The sequence below is a fragment of the Rana temporaria genome, chromosome 2 (assembly GCF_905171775.1).
Source record: "Rana temporaria chromosome 2, aRanTem1.1, whole genome shotgun sequence".
Taxonomy (NCBI): Eukaryota; Metazoa; Chordata; class Amphibia; order Anura; family Ranidae; genus Rana; species Rana temporaria.
The window spans coordinates 60148997-60171240 of NC_053490.1; the positions used below are offsets into that span (position 1 = coordinate 60148997).

Sequence of the window (22244 nt, forward strand, 5' to 3'; positions counted from 1 at the left end):
CGATGTGCGTAATGCACACACTGACTGGTGAGGCTACATTGTTTGGCACAGTAAGGCTGCAATGATGGTGAGAGGGGTTGCAATGATGGTGAGGGGGGCTGTAATGATGGTGAGGGGACTGTAATGACGGTGAGGGAGGCTGTAATGATGGCGAGGGGGCTACAATGAGGGCACAGTAAGGCAGCAATTATGGTGAGGGAGGCAGCAATGATGGGCACGGTGAGACGGCAGTGATGGGCATGGGTTGGGGGGGTGGCTTTGAAGGACCAGGCCTTGGGACGACAAAGGGAGTAAATCTGGGCCTGAGCATGTGGCCTTCTACACTCTTGACATAATGCAGTGCTTGGCACCTGACTCGCCAATTGCCTGCCATAAATGGGCAGGGGGAAGGAATTTAGCTTACACAGGTCATCTACTCAGGATTGCAAGTTTAGGTAGCAGAAGTAGTTATAAAGAGAATGTAGCCTGGCCCTGAATGAGCACTTCCATTTATTTGTGGCTTACTTAGAGTCCATATAAAACTAAATAAGCTTCCACAGGATAACAATACATTTCACTGCAGAACAAAGAGTGTTGTCACTACTGTAACCATTTTCCAATCCATTTTCCATTTTGTTGAAGTGGAAAGTCAATGCAACTACTGGCAAAATCAACAGGTATTAAAGGGTTAGTTTACCTTGACCGAAAAATTGATAATGCAGGGAAGAGGGGCTTTGTGCCATGTTGACAAACGTTGGGTAATGCCCTTGTTTTAGGTAGAGGTCTATTACGTACTTTCCAAAGCCTTGCCAAAAAACTCCCAGAGATGGCAATATATCTTATCCTGCCTTGTTGATAGGACATTGGTAAGATGCTCCAAGTCATTACTGCTCACCCCCAACATCACAGAAGTGTGTTTTCAAACCCCCTCACTCCACCATTGCAACATCGCTCAGCTCAGAGCTACTGCGACAGAGAGAGAGAGAGCACATGCAAGGAGTTCTAAATTGGCTAGGAGTGTTTCAGCAATGTCCTAACAACAAGACAGGATGCCATCTCTAAGGCCTCGTACACACAACCGAGAAACTCGACAGAATCCATCAAGAAACTTGGTGGGAGTGCTTTTTTGCAGAGGAAAACGGTCGTGTGTACGTTTTTCATCGAGGAAACTGTCGAGGAACTCGATGAGGAAAAAAGAGAGCAAGTTCTCTTTTTCCTCGACGGGAGTCTCAACCTCCTCGTCGTGTTCCTTGTCGGGCTGGTTTTCAACGAGAAACTCGAGCGTGTATATGCTTAGAAACCCGCGCTTGCTCAGAATAAAGTATGAGACGGGAGTAAAAGTAGCATTTGTAATGGAGAGAACACATTTTTCAAGCTTTAACAGACTGTAAAGTGCAAATCGTCTCTTACCAAACTTTTACCTAACACGCAAACACATGAGATTAGCAAAAGCAGCCCCAAGAGTTGTGCCAGTGGAATCGAACTTCCCCACCGTTGTATGTGTTGTACGTCACCGTGTTTGAGAACAAGGAGATTTTGTCTTGACCGTGTGTACGCAAAGCAAGCTTGTCAAAATTCCTCGACAAGCCTAACAAGGAACTCGTCTAGGAAAACGATGTGTCTCGCCCGACGAGTTACTCGGTCGTGTGTACGAGGCCTGAGAGTTGTTCGGCCCAACTTCAGGAATTACAGTACATAAATGGACTACATATGTAGTAAGGGAATTTTTTTTTAACTTTGGTCAAAGCTGCACAGTTTGTTTTTATCTACAGATACCCCTTATCTGTATAGGCTTTTTTTGGTACAGGTGAACTAACCAAACATTACTACAGGGGGGATTGCTTCTGCCCTTCGCTCTATTTCAAATGTAAAAACACATTTGGGTCAATTCACTAAAGCATAACTAATGTAGCATTTTTATTACCATGCATCAATTTCTCATTTATACAGTCTTTTTTTAGGTTTTATCTTGAGATCAGTTAAATTCACCGCCTGCGTGTTATAGTCTTGATCTTTGTAGTAATTTGTATGTAAAAGACAATTAACAGAAATTATCGTTATCAATTCTTGAAATAACATTAGCTTCTAGCTGACAATCGTGAGTTTCTATGAGCTATCCTTTGAAGGAAGCAGGAAAGGAGTCATTGTTGGTGGAGATAAAATTGTTAATGATAAAAGATACTTTGTATACTCCTAATGAGAATCCACGAGGGAGTCAGTAATGCTGTCATCGGCCTTTCATAGATACACCAAATAAATATGATTATTTTCCATAAGAGTGTTCAAAATCATTTTACAAGTGCCTGACTAAGGGCCCTTTCACACTGGTGCGTTTTTGCCGCGTTTTCGCAGTAAAAATAGCGCTATTAAAACGCTCCCCATTTTAACGCTCTGTTTTTACCACGTTTTTACCACGTTTTTACTGCGTTTTTACAACGGTTTTTAATTCATTTCAATGGAGGGGGCATGGGGAGCGTTTTATGGGCGTTTAATGGCGCTATTTTTACCGCGAAAACGCGGGAAAAACGCACCAGTGTGAAAGGGCCCTTATAGAGGCACCATCTCCCACCCAAAAAAAGTTCCAATCTTTTTTAAAGGGAAACTAAACCCTCCTATTCACAGAGGATAGGGCCACGATGTTTAGACAAAAAAGGAATTTGTTCTACCTAGGGTGGAGCTTCCAGTTAAAATCAGTATTTTTTTGCTCGAAAATTACTTAGAACCCCAAAACATTATATAATTTTTTTTAGCAGAGACCCTAGGTTGGGAAAACTCAAAATTAAACCCTATGGACTAAGAATGGAATGCTATTGAAGTTCATGATGCGTCAATACTTGGTAATACAGTGAACATTATACTTTACATTTCTTAGAGTAAATTTTTTATAAAGAGTTTTGTGGTTTGTCTAGAAATACACTGGGGTTGTGTAATGTGGCCAGTTGATATGCAAATAGCGCAAAGCAAAGTCTTTCTTTAATTGGTAGAAGGGCCACAAAGTTTAGACAAAAAAGGAATATGTTCCACGCTATGGACAACGTGATAGGATGGTGTTGTTAAGCTGTTGCCCCAATGAAACTACCACCGTGGTGGAGTCAGCAATGAATAATAGTATGAAGGAAATGGATGTGGCGCTCCTGATGATGTCGTTGTGACAAAACACCTAGGGTGGAGCTTCCTGTTAAAATCAGTATTTTTTGCTAGACAATATCTTAGAACCCCAAAACATATATATACAGTACAGACCAAAGGTTTGGACACATCTTCTCATTCAAAGAGTTTTCTTTATTTTCATGACTATGAAAATTGTAGATTCACACTGAAGGCATCAAAACTATGAATTAACACATGTGGAATTATACATAACAAAAAAGTGTGAAACAACTGAAAATATATTTCATATTCTAGGTTCTTCAAAGTAGCCACCTTTTGCAGCAGACACATCTCTAGAACTGGTAAGAGGAGACTGTGTGAATCAGGCCTTCATGGTAGAATATCTGCTAGGAAACCACTGCTAAAGAAAGGCAACAAGCAGAAGAGACTTGTTTGGGCTAAATAACACATATATATATATATATATATATATATATATATATATATATATATACAGTATATATTTAGCAGAGACCCTAGGGTGGGGAAATGCAAAATTAAACCCTATGGACTAAGAATGGAATGCTATTAAAGTTCATGTGCGTGTAAAGGCGGGTGTCCCAATACTTTTGGTAACATTATACTTTAAACTTCTTAGAGTTAATTTTTTATAGAGAGTGTTGTTATTTGTCTAGAAATACACTGGGGTTATGTTATGCGGCCAGTTAATATGCAAATAGTGCAAAGCAAAGTCTTTCTTTAATTGGTAGAAGATATACAATAACTGATTGAAATCAGTAAAAATATGGTCCATCCTATAATAGAGGGAAATGCAAATGTTTTGCTGCAAAACTTTAAAGATGAAAAGAAATGTTTTTCCATCAGTCATATAAAAGGAATAAATTAAATAAACATAATGGCATGCTATAAAAAGCTGAAGGCTACGATAATAATAACAACAGCAAAAAATCTAAATGCGACAGTTGGTTGAGATAACGGCAGTATTATAAATGGACAGCAAATACTTCAGTGTTAAGGAGAGGGGGAAAAAAAGATTTTCATTGTGTGTGTAAAATCTAATCATAGCCCAGAGCAGCAAGTAAAATGTAAAATTACAGCGACAAAGGAAACTCATACTGGTGGGAATATACAGCCAGCTTTATACTGCGTATATTTCAACTATGTTGCAAGGGGTGATCCTTATCTCCCCACAGGTAAGATGAGCTTCTTGCTATCTTGAAGCTTCTTATCTACTTTCTGCTGTTATGGAAGTAAGGAAAAATAAGTATGGGGTGCCAAATTTGAGTCCATGTGCTATTCCTTTGAAGTCTAAAGCGGAACTTCACCCTAAGGTTGGGTTCTCCACATCCAATTCGCAATAGGAGGAGATTTTGACCGGCTCTCTATGGACCCGGTTCACATATATCCACTGTGGCTCTGGTGCGAGTTTGCAAATGTTTGCGTCTTGGTAAACGTGGACGCACCGGACCCCTGCTGTGAGCCGCATGCTAAGATAGTGTGAACCCAGCCTAAAGGGGAATTTCTGCTTTATGTCCTCTTCCACGCCAACTCTGAGGCCTTGTACACACGACCGAGGAACTCGACGGGCGAAACACATCGTTTTACTTGTCGAGTTCCTTGTTAGGCTATCGAGGAACTCGACAAGCCAATTTTCTCCATTCCCGTCGAGGAAAAAGAGAACATGCTCTCTTTTTGGCTCGACGAGTTCCTCGACAGTTTCCTTGCCGAAAAATGTACACACGAGCGGTTTCCTCGGCAAAGAAAAACAAAACAGCAAGTTTCTTGCTGGTTTTTGCCGAGAAACTCGGTCGTGTGTACGAGGCCTCATTCTTTTGGAACTTTCTTTTATATGGGGAGGGGAAACACCAAGTTTTGGTACATACCCGATCCCACACGCCTAGGTGATTCACACTGGAAGATCAGCACAAGACTGCTATGTACCGATGATGAGAAAAGGTATTTAGAAATGTATATTTACTAAAATAATTGCATTTCCATGCTCTGTGTACTGTGGTAGCAGTGGCGTATCTAGGGTATGACAGCCATGGCAAGTGCCATGGGCGCCATATGAAGGGGGCACTGTTGAGTGGCTGGGCAGCAAGGCACTTACCAGGGTCTGAGGGTCTCTTCTTCCCCCCTTCCGAGCATAGGCAGGATCTCCTTTTCAGCAGCTTTGCTAATGGGCAATGGCAGTGCTATCCCTGCTGCATTCAGCCACAGCCCTCCCCTGTTCTTCCAGGCTCTCCCATTCCATCTGGTCGCATTGGCAGTGCACAAAGGAGAAGGAGGCACATCAGTTTCTCCCTCTCCTCTGTGAAAACTGAGGCCTTAAGTGATGAAGATTTCATCACTTCCAGTATTGGTTCTGAATTTACCTGGCCTTGGAGGGCAGAGGAGGGATCGGGGGTCTAATAAACCCCAGATTTCTCCATAAAGAGGATATGTCACTACCCAAGGCATCACAAGGGATGATAAATATCAAAAATTTTGTTAGCTGTTTTTTTTGTTAAGGTTATCTGAAAGATGGGTTTCAAATGTTTCGACAGGGGCACAGTTTCAGTGCTTGCCATAGGCGCTATTTTCATTAGATACGCCTCTGGGTTCAGGGTCAAGTTCGGGTCCCGAACCTGGACTTTTTTCCGAAGTTCTGCCGAACCTGTCGAACCCGAACATCCAGATGTCCGCTCAACTCTACTGAGGACCATTTTGAGTTGTTGCAATGAAATTTCAGCAAAATGGACTAGCTTGCTGCATCATTTTTTCACTTTGATTTTCGGGGGGGCTTTGAATTCAGCCCTCTGTAGGTGGATAATTTTAATTTCCATCAAATGATGTGCCAGATTTTTGCCCGTTAGATCTGATATGTTTTCAAAGTGTTCCTTTAATTTTTTTGAGCAGTGTATAATGTTCCTAATGTTACCAGCAGCTGTGATTTCTTATGGCTGAGGAGAATAAAATTTAGAAAATACAGAGGGTACCAGCAGCCGCCAAATCATCAGATATCAAACAGCAACACAGCGTCTGGAAATGAAATATGTCATTAAATGGTGGTAAAGCTTCAGGGAAAATTGCATTTTCTATCTTCGCTGAGAGATACAGCAGATGGAGAATGTCTGAAGTGGGGCAGCAGCAAAAGAAAGTGCAAGCGCGATCAAGAAGAAGAGGAGAAGAAATAGATAAGAATAAAATAAAAAAGCAAACCAATGTAAGAATTAGGACTTGTGTTATCCGTGCACATTCTGCACGGTTTGAGGTTTCTTCACTAAAATACTGAGCTCAGTTAGGCTTCTTTCACATGAATATAGCTGTTGATTCGCGATCCACTGTCTTTTTTTAAAGCAGCAGCTGGCCTGTGGTTACCAGGTAATCTGGAGGCAATATGCCACCTCCAGCACGCCTATTTGAAGAGGAGAATTTCATTAACAAATCCATTGGATGCAGTTGGATTGTATTGGATGCATTGGATCTACACCCATTAGATCCATTTGGAACCATGTTGATTGGAGAAAGTTGGATTGAATTCAATACATTGGACCAACGTTCATTGGATGCAGTTGGATTGCATTGAATCTATGTCCATTGGATGCACTTGGTCCATGTGGATTGCAACAGATGCATTGGATCCACATAGATTGGATGCAGTCGGATTGCCCTGGAGGCATAACTAGAAAGTTTAAGGGCAGATTTAATTAAACCTTATCTCCATCTAGAACATTTAAAGCGGAGGTCCACACAAAAAGTGAATCTCCGCTTTTAGGAACCCTCCCCCCTCCGGTGTCACATTTGGCACCTTTCAGGGGGGAGGGGGGTGCAGATACCTGTATAATACACTTCCAGGCATAGACTCTTGTGGGAGTCACGCCCCTTCTCGCACCCCACCCCCCCATGTCTTCTGGGAAACACACTAGTTCCAGGAGACAGCGGGGACCAGTAATGATGCGCAGTAGGGAACTGGGAAGTGAAGCCGCAACACTTCACTTCCTGATTCCCTTACCGAGGATGGCTGCGGGGGCAGCCGAGAGCCAAGCAATTGCTCGGCTTTTGCTGCCGACATCGCGGGCACCCTGGACAGTTAAGTGTCCATTTATTAAGGCCGGAATCACAATAGTGCGGTGCGAATTTCAGCTCTCTTATCTCTGCAGAGAGATAAGAGAAGTGTTCAGCAGATGCGAATTTGGAGACCTGGGAAAAGTTCCGGGTGAGAGGAGAGTGGGGGAGAAGTGTATTGAGCTGAATGAGAGAAATTCCTGAAGAGAACTGAACACATCTGCGAATCAGCTGCGTACCCATAGAAGATAATGGGCTTGTATTCGCACCTGAGCCACACCGCAATGCCTAAAAGATGCACACGGTTTTACTGCAATGCGCAGTGCGAATGCATCGCACATATGTGAACCGTGAACCAGCCTCATTGAAAACAATGTATTTAGAAATGTTCTGCGTATTGGATGCGGTTTAACCCGCACTCAATTCGCATAGGTGTGAACCTGGCCTTAAAGTCAGCAGCTGCAGTATTTGTAGCTGCTGGCTTTTGATATTTTTTTTTATATTTTTTTATTTAATCTTAGATAGAGCAGAGAAGGGTTTCTGTCTGTCCCTATTAGGGAGATTTCACCTCACTTCCTGTAAGGACTGGAAGAAATGTGAAATCTCCCCAATGCAGACACAGACAAAAACTAATTTTTTAGAAGAGTCGGAAAAGGTTTAAACTTCAGACAATGTTTTTATTGCTGTTGGTGCCCTCCTATCTCAGTGTCCTCCATTTCTTGTATTTTCCGCTTAAAGCGGGAGTTCACCCTAAAAAAAAAAATTTAACATTAGATTCATGCTCATTTTGTCAAGGGGAATCGGGGTCGGCGCGGCTCTATATACGGTGCCTGCGCACCGACGTTCGGCTACTTGTGACGCGATAGACCCTTCTACTGTTTGTGAAATTTGAATAGGGTCGTGGTTGAGTTCCTGCACCTATTTTTTGAGAAAAAGCTCTGGAGATGAGGGTAACGTGCAGATGATAACACCCCCATTGGATGCTTTCCCTGCAAGTGAGAGAGGCAGAGCAACCTACAGTGTTCGGGAAGGTATTCTGACACCCCCATTGGATGATCTCCCTGCAAGTGAGAGAGGCGTAACCACATACAGTGATGGGGAGGTATTCTGACACCCCCATTGGATGATTTACCTGCAAGTGAGAGAGGCAGAGCAACCTACAGTGTTTGGGAAGGTATTCTGACACCCCCAATGGATGATCTCCCTGCAAGTGAGAGAGGCGGAGCCATCTACAGTGTCCGGGGAGGTATTAGAGCCTGCTGGGTGCTTCAGCTTAATACAGCAACAAAAGTAAGACATTTGGAAGATGGTGGAGCTTTTAAGGAGGGGGTGAAGATGGGGGCAGTGGAGGGGGTGTGGGGTTACATGCAGAGGTCGGAGCTGATGAGGGATTAAAGTGAGACGTGGATGGGGGATGCAGAGGTGGCCAGCTGTGGAAGAATACTGAACTCTGCACTCTGTGTGTAGCACGCCCATAAACTCTGCACTATGTAGGTAGAACACCCAAACTCTGCATTCTGTAAGTACAACCCCCCCCCCCCACACACACACACACACACACTCCTGGTATTTAATTCCCCTTTAAGACCCTCCCACTGTTAGTGAAATTTGACCACACCCACTATTTCATGTGGTATAGTGTGTGTGTCTGTGTGTTGTGTGTGTGTGTTGTGTGTGTGGGGGGGGGGGGGGTTGTGGTTGAGTTCCTGCACCTATTTCCTGAGAAAAGTAGCCTTGTGTATTCCCTATTATTAAAAATCTATTGTGACAACCACAATGATTGAAACTAATAAACTAGGCATTCTTGTACAATACCTCTACGAGGCATATAAAAAGTCAGAGCGGGGTACAACCTGAAAAATTTGCTCTGGGTGAAGATAACTTTTTTAGAAAGATATTAAGATTATTTATATTGAACTAGTCACACTTTTTTCAATATTTGGACACCTTAATGCACATGTATTAAAAGAAAAAAAAAATTATCGATTTTGTGGTAATTAGAATATTAGCACTTGCTCATATCTGTGCATTGATGTGTGCGTTTCAGACATCTATTACAGATAAATATAGATACTGGCAATACTTAAAGAGCACTGACCCACAAACCAGCACATGCATTACCATTATTTCCAATATAGCAAATGTGCACTATGTCATATCAGTTGGAAGTAATCCATATTGCTGCTACCAGAGGCAAAGATAGATAAGGTTAAATATCCAAGGTGACACAGCAGCTGATGCTGGATTTGAATTACTTGTAGCATGTCAGCATTACTATAAAACAATGTATAGAGGAAATATATATATATTTTTTATTTTAAACCTTACACTACAGCAGCAGCCCATTAATATAATTTATTTATTTATTATGGTAATTAATGATTATCATCCTTTACATTGTATTTACCATTGATGCAGGTATATATATATATATATATATATATATATATATATATATATATATATATATATATATTATTTTTTTATTTTTTTTTATTTATAGAGGAAATAGGCCTATTCAGTTAGGCAATGCATAGAGTACTGAAGGTGGGCAAAGTGCAGAAAACCTCATATCATTATAGTACAGATAACTTACTAAATAACTGTAGTGGCCTTCTACTTTCATAGCTGTCGCTGCCTTAAATTTAGAGGGTGGTCGGAGATTTAACTACCTCTGACTGTATTGTTTTACCAAATTTGGGCCTCTGTTCCAGCCGTGGCTGTACTATGAGTGACCACTATTGTTGTCTGGGGTGTTGGTACCACCCTAGGTTTTTTTCCTCGGCAGCCAATCAGTGGGGGTTGATCGCCTCACTGTGCATGCTGGGGGAGAGTACTTAAGGGACAGACGTCATTAGTTATGGGTCGTCGCCGTTGTTGCCAATCCTAGCTGTCGTCCCACCACCCCCTGTGTGTGGCCCTCATGGCCGGGGGTGAGTGTTCAAGTGTTCCTGGCTCCAGGACCACGTTGGTCCGGGGTTGTGATCTACTATGTAGGCCTGACCTCTACGATCGCAGAGTGGTCCTGTGCTGTCCGTCCTGAGGGAGGAAGCCACCCGATGAAGCACCTGTCTTGGAGAGCACCGAGCACGAGGCTGGTATCTCAAGAGAGGCCTTGAACTTCATCGAAGGACGAATGATTGCTGAGAGGCTGAGTGATGGTCGCCTGTCAGTTCTGAGATCACCAAAGTTTATTCAAGAGAGATCCGGGTGCTTAATCCTGTGTTGAGAAGGATTCTGGACCGAATATACCTCCATCTTTGGGAAGGTCTGTGATAGAGACTTTGCTAAAGTTTCCGTGTGACACCCTGGCTGCTAGGCTAGTAAGAGAGGCCTATCCAGGTGCACAATACCCACACTTTGAATTTTTTGTTTTTACTTTATTTCAGAATAAAACGAAACTACATCTTTCATACATCATCAAGTTAGTAATACCCAAACAGCAGAATGATAAATACACATCAAAAATGTTATTAATTTTATTTAAAAACATGATCGACACATGAGGGGGGTGAATTTTTCTTAGGTCTGATTTCCATACATTGCACAGCATGTTGTGGCTCCAAAACAGCTGTTTTTTTTAGGACTCAATTACATTGTTGCACTCTAAAGTACTCTTTTCAGGAAGCCTTGACATGCAGTTGGGAGAAGTTATGTCACCTCCTCACTGGCTGCTTTAAGCCCTAAGGCCTCGTACACACGATAGGTTAAACAGAGGACAACGGTCTGATGGACCGTTTTCATCGGTCAAAACCGATCCTGTGTGGGCCCCATAGATTATTTATCCATAGGTTAAAAAAAAGCAATCTTGTTTTAAATTTAACCGATGGATACCTAACCGATAGTTAAAAAACTATCGTTAGTAGGCACGACCATTGGTTAAAAATCCATGCATGCTCAGAATCAAGTCGACGCATGCTTGGAAGCATTGAACTTAGTTTTTTCAGCACGTCGTTGTGTTTTACGTCACCGCGTTCTGACACAATCAGTTTTTTAACTGATGGTGTGTAGGCGCGACGGACCATCAGTCAGCTTCATCGGCTAACTGATGAAAACGGTCCATCGGTCCGTTCTCATCGGATGGACTGATCGTGTGTACGAGGCTTTAGACTGGGTTCACACTGGTGCAATGTTAGACATTGTTAGACATTGCATGTAATTTGCAGCGCACTGCTGTGCAGATCACATGCGATGTCTGTGCGGTCCGAATTCAGCCATACAGATTGTATGGCTGAATTTGCATCGCTTTGGTGCAGGACCCTATTTTTGGTCTGCACTGGAATCGGATCGTATGGGTGTTCCTATATGATGCGGGAACCAGAACTGGAATTGTGCTGGTTCCCGTATCGCGCTAGCGTGAACCGGCTCTAAAAGCCCACAATACCATGCTGCAATGGTCCCATTCAGTGGGCAGTGCTACAAAACCAGAGCATCGTAGCCTCAGCAAGTATACAACAGTGTTAATTTTGTCGACTAAAACTACTTAAATATTTTACTATTTTAGTCTACTAAAATACGACGAAAACTAAAACAATTGAGATGACTAAAATACAACTAAAACTAAAATGCCATTTTAGTCAAAAGACTAAGACTAAAACTAAATTGAGATTTGACTTCAAAATTAACACTGGTCTATAGTGCATGTTCATACCTCAATACCATAAATAATAACATATTAGATTTTTCACACCAGCAGTATATAATGAGTTTGGAAGTTGTAGAGAAATGTTAATTAGTGCATTAAAATTTAATTACACTCATTAGATTTTGGACAACTAAAATGTACTGGAGATTTAGTAAACTAAATACAACTAAAACAATTGCAGAAGACAAAAATGGGACTAAAACTAAAATGCCATTTTAGTCTTAAGACTAAGGCCGCGTACACACGGTCGAACATGTCCGCTGAAACTGGTCCGCGGACATGTCCGACCGTGTGTACAGCCTAGCGGACAGGTTTCCAGCGGACAAAAGTTCCTTAGCAAGCTAAGAAACTTGTCCGCTGGAAACATGTGCGTCGGACATGTCCGATGGTTAGTACACCTAATCAGACATGTCCGCTGGTTATGACGTGTAACCAGCGTCCCGAAATCCCAGCGCATGCGTCAAATTGATTCGACACATGCGTGGAAGCATTGCACTTCCGTGTTTGAGAACGTCGGTGTCTTCTACGTCACCACGTTCTCTGTCCGCGTGGATTTTGGTCTGATGGTGTGTACACACATCAGACCAAAAGCTCCCAGGAGACATGTCCGATGAAAACGGTCCGCGGACCGTTTTCATTGGACATGTTTTCTCGTGTGTATGGGGCCTAAGACTAAAACTAAATCGAAACTTTCTGCCAAAATTAACACTGGTATGCAACCCCATTCTGGAGGGGGGAGAGAATTAAAAATGTGACTCAACCAGCTGTTTTTACAGCCCTCCAACCACAACTAACTGGCTATACACTAGTAGTATTAAAGCGGGGGTTCACCCTATCGACGGGAAAAAAAAAAAAACATTTTATCTTACCTTAAAATCAGGCATTGTAGCGCGAGCTACAGTATGCCTGTCCCGAATTTTTTACCCCCGTACTCACCTTGTAGTCGTCCATCGAAGATACCGGGGAATGGGCGTGCCTCTGGAGACGGAGGATGATTGACGGCCGGCTCTGGCGCGTCACGCTTCTCCGGAAATAGCCGAAATAGGCTTGGTCTTCACGACGCGTGCGCATAGCCTGTGCGCAGGCGCCTTGAAGAGCCGAGACCTACTCCGGCTGTCTTCGGGGAGAGTGACGTGCCAGGGCCGGCCGTCAATCATCCTCCCTCTCCATAGGCACGCCCATTCCCCGCGGGAGCCGGAATCTACGATGGACGACTACAAGGTGAGTACGGGGTTAAAAAAATCGGGACAGGCATACTGTAGCTCGCGCTACAATGCCTGTCTCGATGGTAAAATCATGGGATTGTGGGTGAACTACCGCTTTAAGTTTAAAAAAATATATATATATATATATATTTTTAATCAAATAATGTTTTATTGCATTTTGTTTTAGGAAAACGAATAAGCAAAATATAAGTGCTAGTAAGTGTCGGTTCACAGAGGGGCAACAAGACTTCAAGCACGACTTTACGAGACGACTTCAACACGACTTCAAGTAGCCTCCAGGAAAGGCAACTTTGGCTGTGGCCAATCAAACAATAATCTGCTCTGTGGGAGGGAGGGGTTTGCCTGAGAAAACTATTTTCTCTTCCTGTAAAGTTGCTTCAGTTAAGATAGTGATCCGACTTTGGAGGCGACTTCCATTGAAATCAATGGGTACAAGTTGCCTAGAAGTTGTCTTGAAGTAGTACAGGAACCTCAGTAGTGTACATTAAGACGGCTCCCATTCACTTCAGTGGAATTTCTCATGTCGCGCAACTTGGGGAGACACAAGTCGGATCCCAAGTCGCTGTAGTGTGAACAGGCACAAAGCGTCTGAAGGTATGCCAAAATCACATGTAGCAGGCGTATGCAAACAGTTTAGAAGTTTACAGTGGTGGAAATACTCTGAAAATATACATTTATGTGCATCAGAATATAAAATTATACAGGAGATAGTCTTTAGAATCCTTGATTTGTATGACAACCAGGGATCCCAACTTTGGTAGAGATTAGATTGGTACCTGTCTCTATACGCCATTAATTGCTCATATTTAAAGATAATGTCAACGTGACATTTAACTTCAGTGATGTTAGGGATAGCAGAGGATTCCAAATTTCTGATGCGGCGTACACACGATCATTTTTCAGGTTGTAAAAAAACGAATTTTTTCAAGCTCTAGAAAAAACAACTTTTTTTCAACTTCATCATTAAAACGACGTTGCCCACACACGATTGTGAAAAAAAATGCTCTAGCAAAGCGCGGTGACGTACAACGCGTACGACGATACTATAAAGGGGAAGTTCCATTCGGATGACGCCACCCTTGGGGCTGCTTTAGCTGATTTTGTGTTAGTAAAAGACGATTCGCGCTTTTCTGTCTGTTACAGCGTGATGAATGTGCTTACTCCATTACGAACGGTAGTTTTACCAGAACGAGCGCTCCCGTCTCATAACTTGCTTCTGAGCATGCACAGGTTTTTCACGTCGTTAAAGCACACACGCGATCATTTTTTACAACCCGAAAAACAACATAGTTTAAAACGTCGTTGAAAAATAGAGCATGTTCGGGAAAAAAATTTAAGTTTTTCAGAACCCGAAAAATGCTCTGAAGCCCACACACGGTCGTTTTAAATGACATTTTTAGAAAACATCGTTTTTTACAACCCGAAAAATGATCGCGTGTACGCGGCATAAGAACCATTAGGCATGCCACTGCTAAAAGGTTAACAACTATGGGCCTCAGCTGTTGTGGATAGTTGTTTACATTTATGGAAAGAATGGCTTGTTCCACATTAGCATTCACCAGGACCTCTGTCACTTCTGAAAGCAGTTTACTGAGTTCCAGTAGCTCCTGATATAGAGACATGACCAGAGCATGTAGAACAAGGTGAATAGACTATTGCCCTGTACACACGGTAGGTTGGTCTGATAAAAACGGTCTGATGGACCGTTTTCATCAGACCAAACCGATCGTGTGTGGGCCCCATCGGTTATTTATCCATAGGTTAAAAAAATAGGAACTTGTTTTAAAATTATCTAATGGATAAAAAACCTATAGAAAAAAACGATCGTCTGTGGGTACGTCCATCGGTTAAAAATCCACGCATGCTCAGAATCAAGTCGACGCATGCTTGGAAGCATTGAACTTCATTTTTTTCAGCACGTCGTTGTGTTTTACGTCACCGCGTTCTGACACGATCGGTTTTTAAACTGATGGTGTGTAGGCACGACTGATCATCAGTCAGCTTCATCGGATAACTGATGGAAAAATACATCAGACCGTTTTCATCAGACTAACCTATCGTGTGTACAGGGCATTAGACTAAGCGTACGTGAAGTGTGTGAAATACGTCTACCCAGTATTCTGGTTCTTGTAGTTTTGGGATGTCCAAATGAAAAGGATTTTGATCTACAGTGGTGTGCAGCCATTTCGTCTTTTCTCATTGTGTGCCGAGGCGAGCCGAGGCGAGCACCTACTAGGATCATTAGGCTTCCTGGTCTCACCTGGAGCGGCTGGTTTTCTTGTTCCAATGTAGAACAAGGTAATTATCATCTCCCCCTCTTGAAAACTTAGCTGTGGAATATAGAGTGAGGTACCATCTGAGATGGATGTTTGTTTGGTTTTGGACTGCAGTGACTAGAAAATTCACAGTAGCAGGACACATTTTTAATGTATAGTGTATATGTTTTTTTTGTTCCATAAAGTCTATTCATTCCACAATCAAATGTTATAAGCAAACCAAATTTTGAACATGAGTCAAGTCGTTAAATGTACTGGCCGTTTTCCTACAAATGTTTGAATGAATTTTCAGATAAAAGCTACTAGTGTATAGGCTCAGTGGAGGTGCAAGCTATCATTGGGCAATTCTTTCTGTTCCTATACCCCACCCTTGATACCATCACTTTAATCCCGTAAAACAAAAGTGAGTGGCTACAAATAGAAGGACATCTTTTAGCCTAAAGTCTGCAGGCAAAGGACATGCCACCACCAACAGCGATCACCAAAAGATTGTACACAATTAGCGATTGGTTAAACTCACAGGTGCTTTTTTCACCGCTAATGGTTCTTTATGTTTAAGTTCCAAGTGATGACTTTGGCGTGGCCAACTAGAGACATGGGAAAGTGAGGGAGAGCAAAATCAAGTATAAGCTGCTTAAGGGGGCCGGCAAGACAATGACCCTAATGCAGGGATCCTCAAACTACGGTCCTCCAGCTGTTACATAGTTAGTCAGGTTGAAAAAAGACACAAGTCCATCCAGTTCAACCACAAAAAAAAAAAAACACAGTACAATCCCATACAGCCAACTCCATACCCACAGTTGATCCAGAGGAAGGCAAAAAAAAAAACAGCAGAGCATGAGATCCAATTTGCTACAGCAGGGGAAAAAAATTCCTTCCTGATCCCCCGAGAGGCAATCGGATTGCTGCGGAACTACACATCCCATGAGGCCTTTGTAAACCTCTGACATTCACAGACATGACTAGGTATGATGGGAATTGTAGTTCCTGAACAACTGGAGGGCCATAGTTTGAAGATCCCTGCCCTAATGCATGCACTTCATTGGCAAAGCAGAGGTCTACTTTAAGCTGCATTCACACCTAGGCGTACAAAATCGCTGCGTTTTGTCCCGCGAATTGCGGCGACAAATTGCGGCGTTTTGTACCGCGATTGTGAATGCAGCCTCACCCCCTCTATGGAGATGGTTCTGCCGAACGCCGAAAGCCGCCTGAAAAAAAGGTCCGGGACTTTTTTTCAGGCGGCAGGCGTTCGGCGTTCGGCGTGGAGATGTGAACCATCTCCATAGAGGGAAATGTGTTTTCATCCCTCCAGTGTCTCGGTGCTGCTGCGGCGTCACACTACAAGCGACAAAACGCCTAGGTGTGAATGGGGGTTTAAAGTGCCAGTCAGGGGCGAACTGACAACTCATGGGGCCCCTGGGCAATAGGAGATAAGGGGGCCCCCAGGCAATAGGAAATTATGGGGCCCCCAGGCAACAGATTATGGGGGCCACACAGTATACACATACACATACAGTATACATACACAGTATATACAATACACACAGAATACACATACAGACACACAGTATACACATAAATATACACACAGTACACACATAGTATACACATACATATTATTTCAGGGACAGATTAAAAAAACACAGATTTTTACATACTGTCCCTGGTTTTACTGAGGCTGGCAACCCTGATTGGGCCCTCTAGTGGCAAGGGGGCCTTGGGCAGAGCCCAAGTGCCCAAATGGTCAGTCCGCCCTTGGTGCCAGTAGTGATTTAATGTCTAGGTGAAGCTCAGAAGGAAGAAAACCTTTGAATCATAAGGGCATCAGCAGCTAGAGGAATGTAGTTAGAAAATTAATATTAGGAAGAGCCAAGTCATTCAATTCAAAGACTGTATTGCATGTACAAGGAGTGCACCTTTCAACAAGGCAGAGTGAGCTCTCTATGAATGTATTCTTTAAAATGATAACAGGGTTATAATATACTGTATATGCTTGGCAGTGTGCACAAATAAAAATGGTTTAAATGATTTATGGCATGCACTAGTGAGAGAAAATTTGTACAATATCGGGGCTAATATTTTTTCTGAATACCAGCACTGCATTTATTAAACTCCTAAAAAATGAAATGTAACACAAGATTAATTCATTCATCTCCCTGGATTTCCAGTACTACTGAATTGTAAAGGAGTAAAGGGGAAGAATTTGGACTTTCCTTGAGGATTACTGTGAGCAAAAACATAACATATTTTCTTTATTTATTTTTTTATCTAAAAACAGTTCTATACCATATACCAAGCCCGATGCTTCATTAAAAAAATATTCTGAAGGCTAGAAGAGAGCAAATATGGTGGGATTCACATAAAATAAAGTTTTTTTTGTTTTGTTTTGTTTTTTTACAACAGATCCCCCACTGATATAAATTATATACTGTATTTATTGGCGTATAACACTCACTTTTTTACCCTGAAAATGGAGGGTAAACTGTGCCCGCGTGTTATATGCAGGGGGCTGTGGAAAGTTTTTTTCCTGAAACTTCCCTCTTAAAGTTAGGGTGCGTGTTATACGCAGATAAATACAGGACGTTACACTTGATTAAGACATATGTTCATCAAGCTCACCCCCACGCTATACCCAGACTATGGAAAGTGTATAGCCCAAATCTTTCGTTTAAGTGATATCAATTATTGGATAATTTAAAGTGTTGCTAAACCCAGGACCCTGCATTCACTATATCTGGCCTTCCACAGTACACAGAACATGGAAATGCAATTATTTTTGTAAATATAAACTGCTATATACCTTTTCTTAGCAGTAAATAGCAGTCTTGTGACTCCTATCAGGGTCTGCTTAAAGCTTGTAGGAGGAGCTTTCATTATAATCTTGACCCTCTGTCTGGACAGGGCTGGTTGGCCCTGTGCTGATCACATCCACCCTCCTAGGAAAAAAAAAACTCTCTAGCAATACACACCAAACTGAACATGTGCAGAGTGAGGCCCCGTACACACGACCGAGTTTCTCGTCAGAGTTCAGCCAGAAACTCGATCGGAGCTGAATTCTGCCGAGAAACCCGGCCGTGTGTACACTTTTGGCCGAGGAAGCCGACGAGGATCTCGGCGAGGAAATAGAGAACATGTTCTCTATTTCCTCGTTGTTCAATGGGAAATTTCGGCTCGTCGAGATCCTCGGCGGCTTCACAAGGAACTTGACTAGCAAAACGATGTATTTTGCCCGTCGAGTTCCTCGGACGTGTGTACGGGGCCTGACTCCAAAAGCTCTGTCTTATCAGGAGATTGGGCCTATTCCGGGGGCATCTGGCTGCTTGGCTATCCAGAAGCAAGAGAGCAGCGCAGGGTTGGGTTTGCGGCTTGTAGTCCAACCAGAAGCTACGGTTTTGCCGGACGGAGAACATGTCAGTGGTCGGAGGTAGAGGGGAAGCTGTCGCCACTAAGGGACCAGCCACCTTATTACCAGGGACCACAGTGAGTAGCTGAAGCAAGTACCGGAGCAGTATTTTCACCGAACTGGCATGTGGAGAATCTGGAAACTTCAGACGGTGATCAAGTCAGGGATCCAGCCAGTGGAGGTGACGCTTGCAGAGGAGCCTTGTGTGCCAAGCCAGGGACGGAACAGGCAAGTGGGGTGAAGCTTGAAAAGTATCTGAGTGCCAAGCTAGGGACCCATCAGAGATGCGGAGGCGACGCTTGAGGAAAATACCACCGTGAAGATTGGAGGAGCTCAAGGGATTCAGTGGCAGTGAATCAGAGGGTCTAGTGCAGTGATGGCGAACCTTGGCACCCCAAATGTTTTGGAACGACATTCCCATGATGCTCATGCACTCTGCAGTGTAGTTGCGCATCATGGGAAACGTAGTTTCAAAACATGTGGGGTACCGAAGCTCGCCATCACTGGTCTAGTGAGAGACTGGGCGCTCAGTGTGCTGGAGAGCTACAAGGAGAAGTTGTAGTGAAGGTGGAAGAACTGTTAGGCCGCATACACACGGTCGGTCCAAACCGATGAAAACGGCCTGAAGTCCAGTTTCATCGGTCCAAACTGAACGTGTGTACGGCCCATCGGTCTGTTGTCAATCGGACAAAAATGAGAGAACTTGCTTTAAAATCGAACCGATAGACGGCTGACCATCGGTCCAAACCGATGGTTAGTATACAAAAGCATCTTTTCAAAACCCGCGCCTGCTCAGAATCAAGTCGATTCATGCTTGGAAGCATTGAACTTCGTTTTTTTCAGCACGTCGTGTGTTTTACATTACCACGTTGGACTCGATCGGTTTTTGACCATCAGTCTGCTCCGTCGGACCATTCTCATCGGATGGACCGGTCATGTGTACGCGGCCTTATGCTTTGTGTTAGGAACTGTTAAAGGCTGTTGCCATAGGAGACAGCATTCCTTTGCAGACGTGGGTTCTCACTGGAGGCCTTTCCCGGCACAGTTGTCCCCCTATTGAAGTCTCGGAGTCTGCTAATTGAACTTGCAACTACTCAAGGGTGTCCTGGCCCTAACCCTCTTTCTCCCATAAATGTTTGTAAGAGAAATAAACTCTATTTTGCATTCAAGAAGTGTCTGGCGCCCAAAGACTTCCACCTTGCACCCACTATGCCTCACAACCAACAACATACAGAAGGATGTCAGCTATCTCTGGCCCTGGAGGTCCTCATTAGACTGAAGGAGGCCTGGGACCTTGCTACACACATTAAACTAAACACAGCAATGTGTAAAGCTCACCTTTTCGTACACACAAAGCTTTTAAAGATTGTAGAAGAGCAAGGACTTACCTTCACAAATTACATAATCGTGCCATAGTCCCCTTGCTCTAGTTCAATATGCATGTAAAGCACCTTATGTATACAAGCTTTGAGTTCAGTTGTCCTAGTTCAATAGAGCAAAAGTATAACATTAAAGTGGTTATAAACCCTTGGAAACAACTTTGTGCTACAGGTAAGCCTATATCAACCGCTTCAGCCCCGGACCATTTCGGTGGTTAAAGACCGGGCCACTTTTTGCGATTCGACACTGCGTCGCTTTAACTGACAATTGCGCGGCCGTGCAAAGTGGCTCCCAAACAAAATTAGAGTCCTTTTTTTCCCACAAATAGAGCTTCCTTTTGGTGGTATTTAATCACCTTTGCGATTTTTATTTTTTGCGCTATAAACAAAAAAAGAGCCACAATTTTGAAAAAAATTACATATCTTTTACTTTTTGGCCAAAAAATATATATAAAAAAAATGTTTCCACAGTTTAGGCTGATACGTATTCTTCTACATATTTTTGGTAAAAAAAAAAAATTCTCAATAAGTGTTTGATTGGTTTGCGCAAAAGTTATAGCGTCTACAAAATAGGGGACTGTTTTATGGCATTTTTATTAATATATTTTTTTTTTTACTAGTTATGGCAGCGATCAGCGATTTTTATCGTGACTGCGACATTATGGCGGACACATCGGACACTTTTTACACCATTTTGGGACCATTGTAATTTTTACAGCAATCTGTGCTATAAAAATGCACTGGTTACTGTAAAAATTACACTAGCAGTGAAGGGGTTAACCACTAGGTGGCCCTGCATGGATTAAGTGTTCCCTAGGAAGTGATTCTTACTGTTAGGGGGGCGTGGCTACACGTGACACGACACTGATGACCGCTCCCGATCACGGGAAACGGTCATCAGTGACAGTGTCACTAGGCAGAATAGGGGAATGCCTTGTTTACAAAGGCATTCCCCTGTTCTGCTCTTGCCAACCGCAATCGCGGGACTCCCGGGAACATCGAGTTCCCGGGACTCGCGAGGCGTGTGCCCGCCGGGCGGCAGATTTAAAGGGATGTACCTGTATGCCAATCTGCCTGCCCGTGCCATTCTGTCTACGTAAATATGCATGCGGCGGTCAGCAAGTGGTTAAGGCTTACCTGTAGCTACCCAGGATATCTCCTAAACCTGCATGGTTTAGGAGATATCCCTTGTTCCCTGCATGTGCTGATGTAATCGGCACATGCGCAATGGGGCAAACTGGAGCAATGGCACCTATGTGTCGCTGCTTCAGTCTGTGTGCCGCTACCGGCGGCTCCCGCGTGCATGCGTCACAGCAATGGAGCTGCGATACCCGGAAGCAAGCCCCGGGCGGCCCGAGGGGTAGACAATGACGGCTGCGGGGGATTCGATGTGAGGTAAGTAGTTCATAATGAGCTAGTATGCTATGCATACTAGCTCATTATGTCTTTTTTCTTGCAGGTTTTTTTTTTGAGGGGGGTTTACTTCCTCTTTAAAGAGTGCCAACGCTTCCTAGTTATCTATAACGTAAACCAAGTAATGAATTTGGCACAGTAGGTGCAGACAAAGCAACAGTTGAGTGATCTTGGTGCCAGTGTCTTGAAGAGATACAAGAAGCTAGTGGCTGGTTCCGACTACTAAATCTGATGTAAGGGCAATACCATTCCTGAATAAACCAGCCTAAACCCAGTCTGAGCTGAATGTGAATTATTAAAGGCCTGTGGTTTGAAGCCAGCTTTATTCTAGGCTAAGCCAAACAAAACCTATGACAGCAAGCATATTATAAATTGAAATTTTTATGCCCAGATTCCAGTAAACATTCTGTTAAGGGTGTTTAATATTCATTTGGAGTGGGACATTGCCTAAATGACTTTGTGCTAAGGAGAACTGCTGAATGTACTCAATGTCTATGCCCCATTTATTATTAAACTTGTGTTTAGCAGATTATCATTATCATAATTGGCAGGCGAACCTAAGCAAGAAAACAGCTCTTCAAATGTCAGGTTCCTGCCTCTGACCTTTCTAAATATTAAGGTAAATATTTGCCTCTACACCATGCAAATAGCTTGTTCTGGGATATAAACCTCAATGTCAATGCCGTTCCTTCATTTTCAATTCCTTGCATGCACAATTATCATCTGTGCCTTTCAATATGGTGTGTGGGTCTGCCACTGGCATGA

At 43.1% G+C, this 22244-nt stretch overlaps 1 protein-coding gene across 1 annotated transcript in view; it reads right to left on the minus strand.

Annotated features, from left to right (window-relative positions):
* GUCY1A2 (guanylate cyclase 1 soluble subunit alpha 2) overlaps positions 1–22244 on the minus strand; it is a 293950-nt gene that overhangs the window by 89549 nt on the left and 182157 nt on the right. The window lies entirely within an intron of this gene.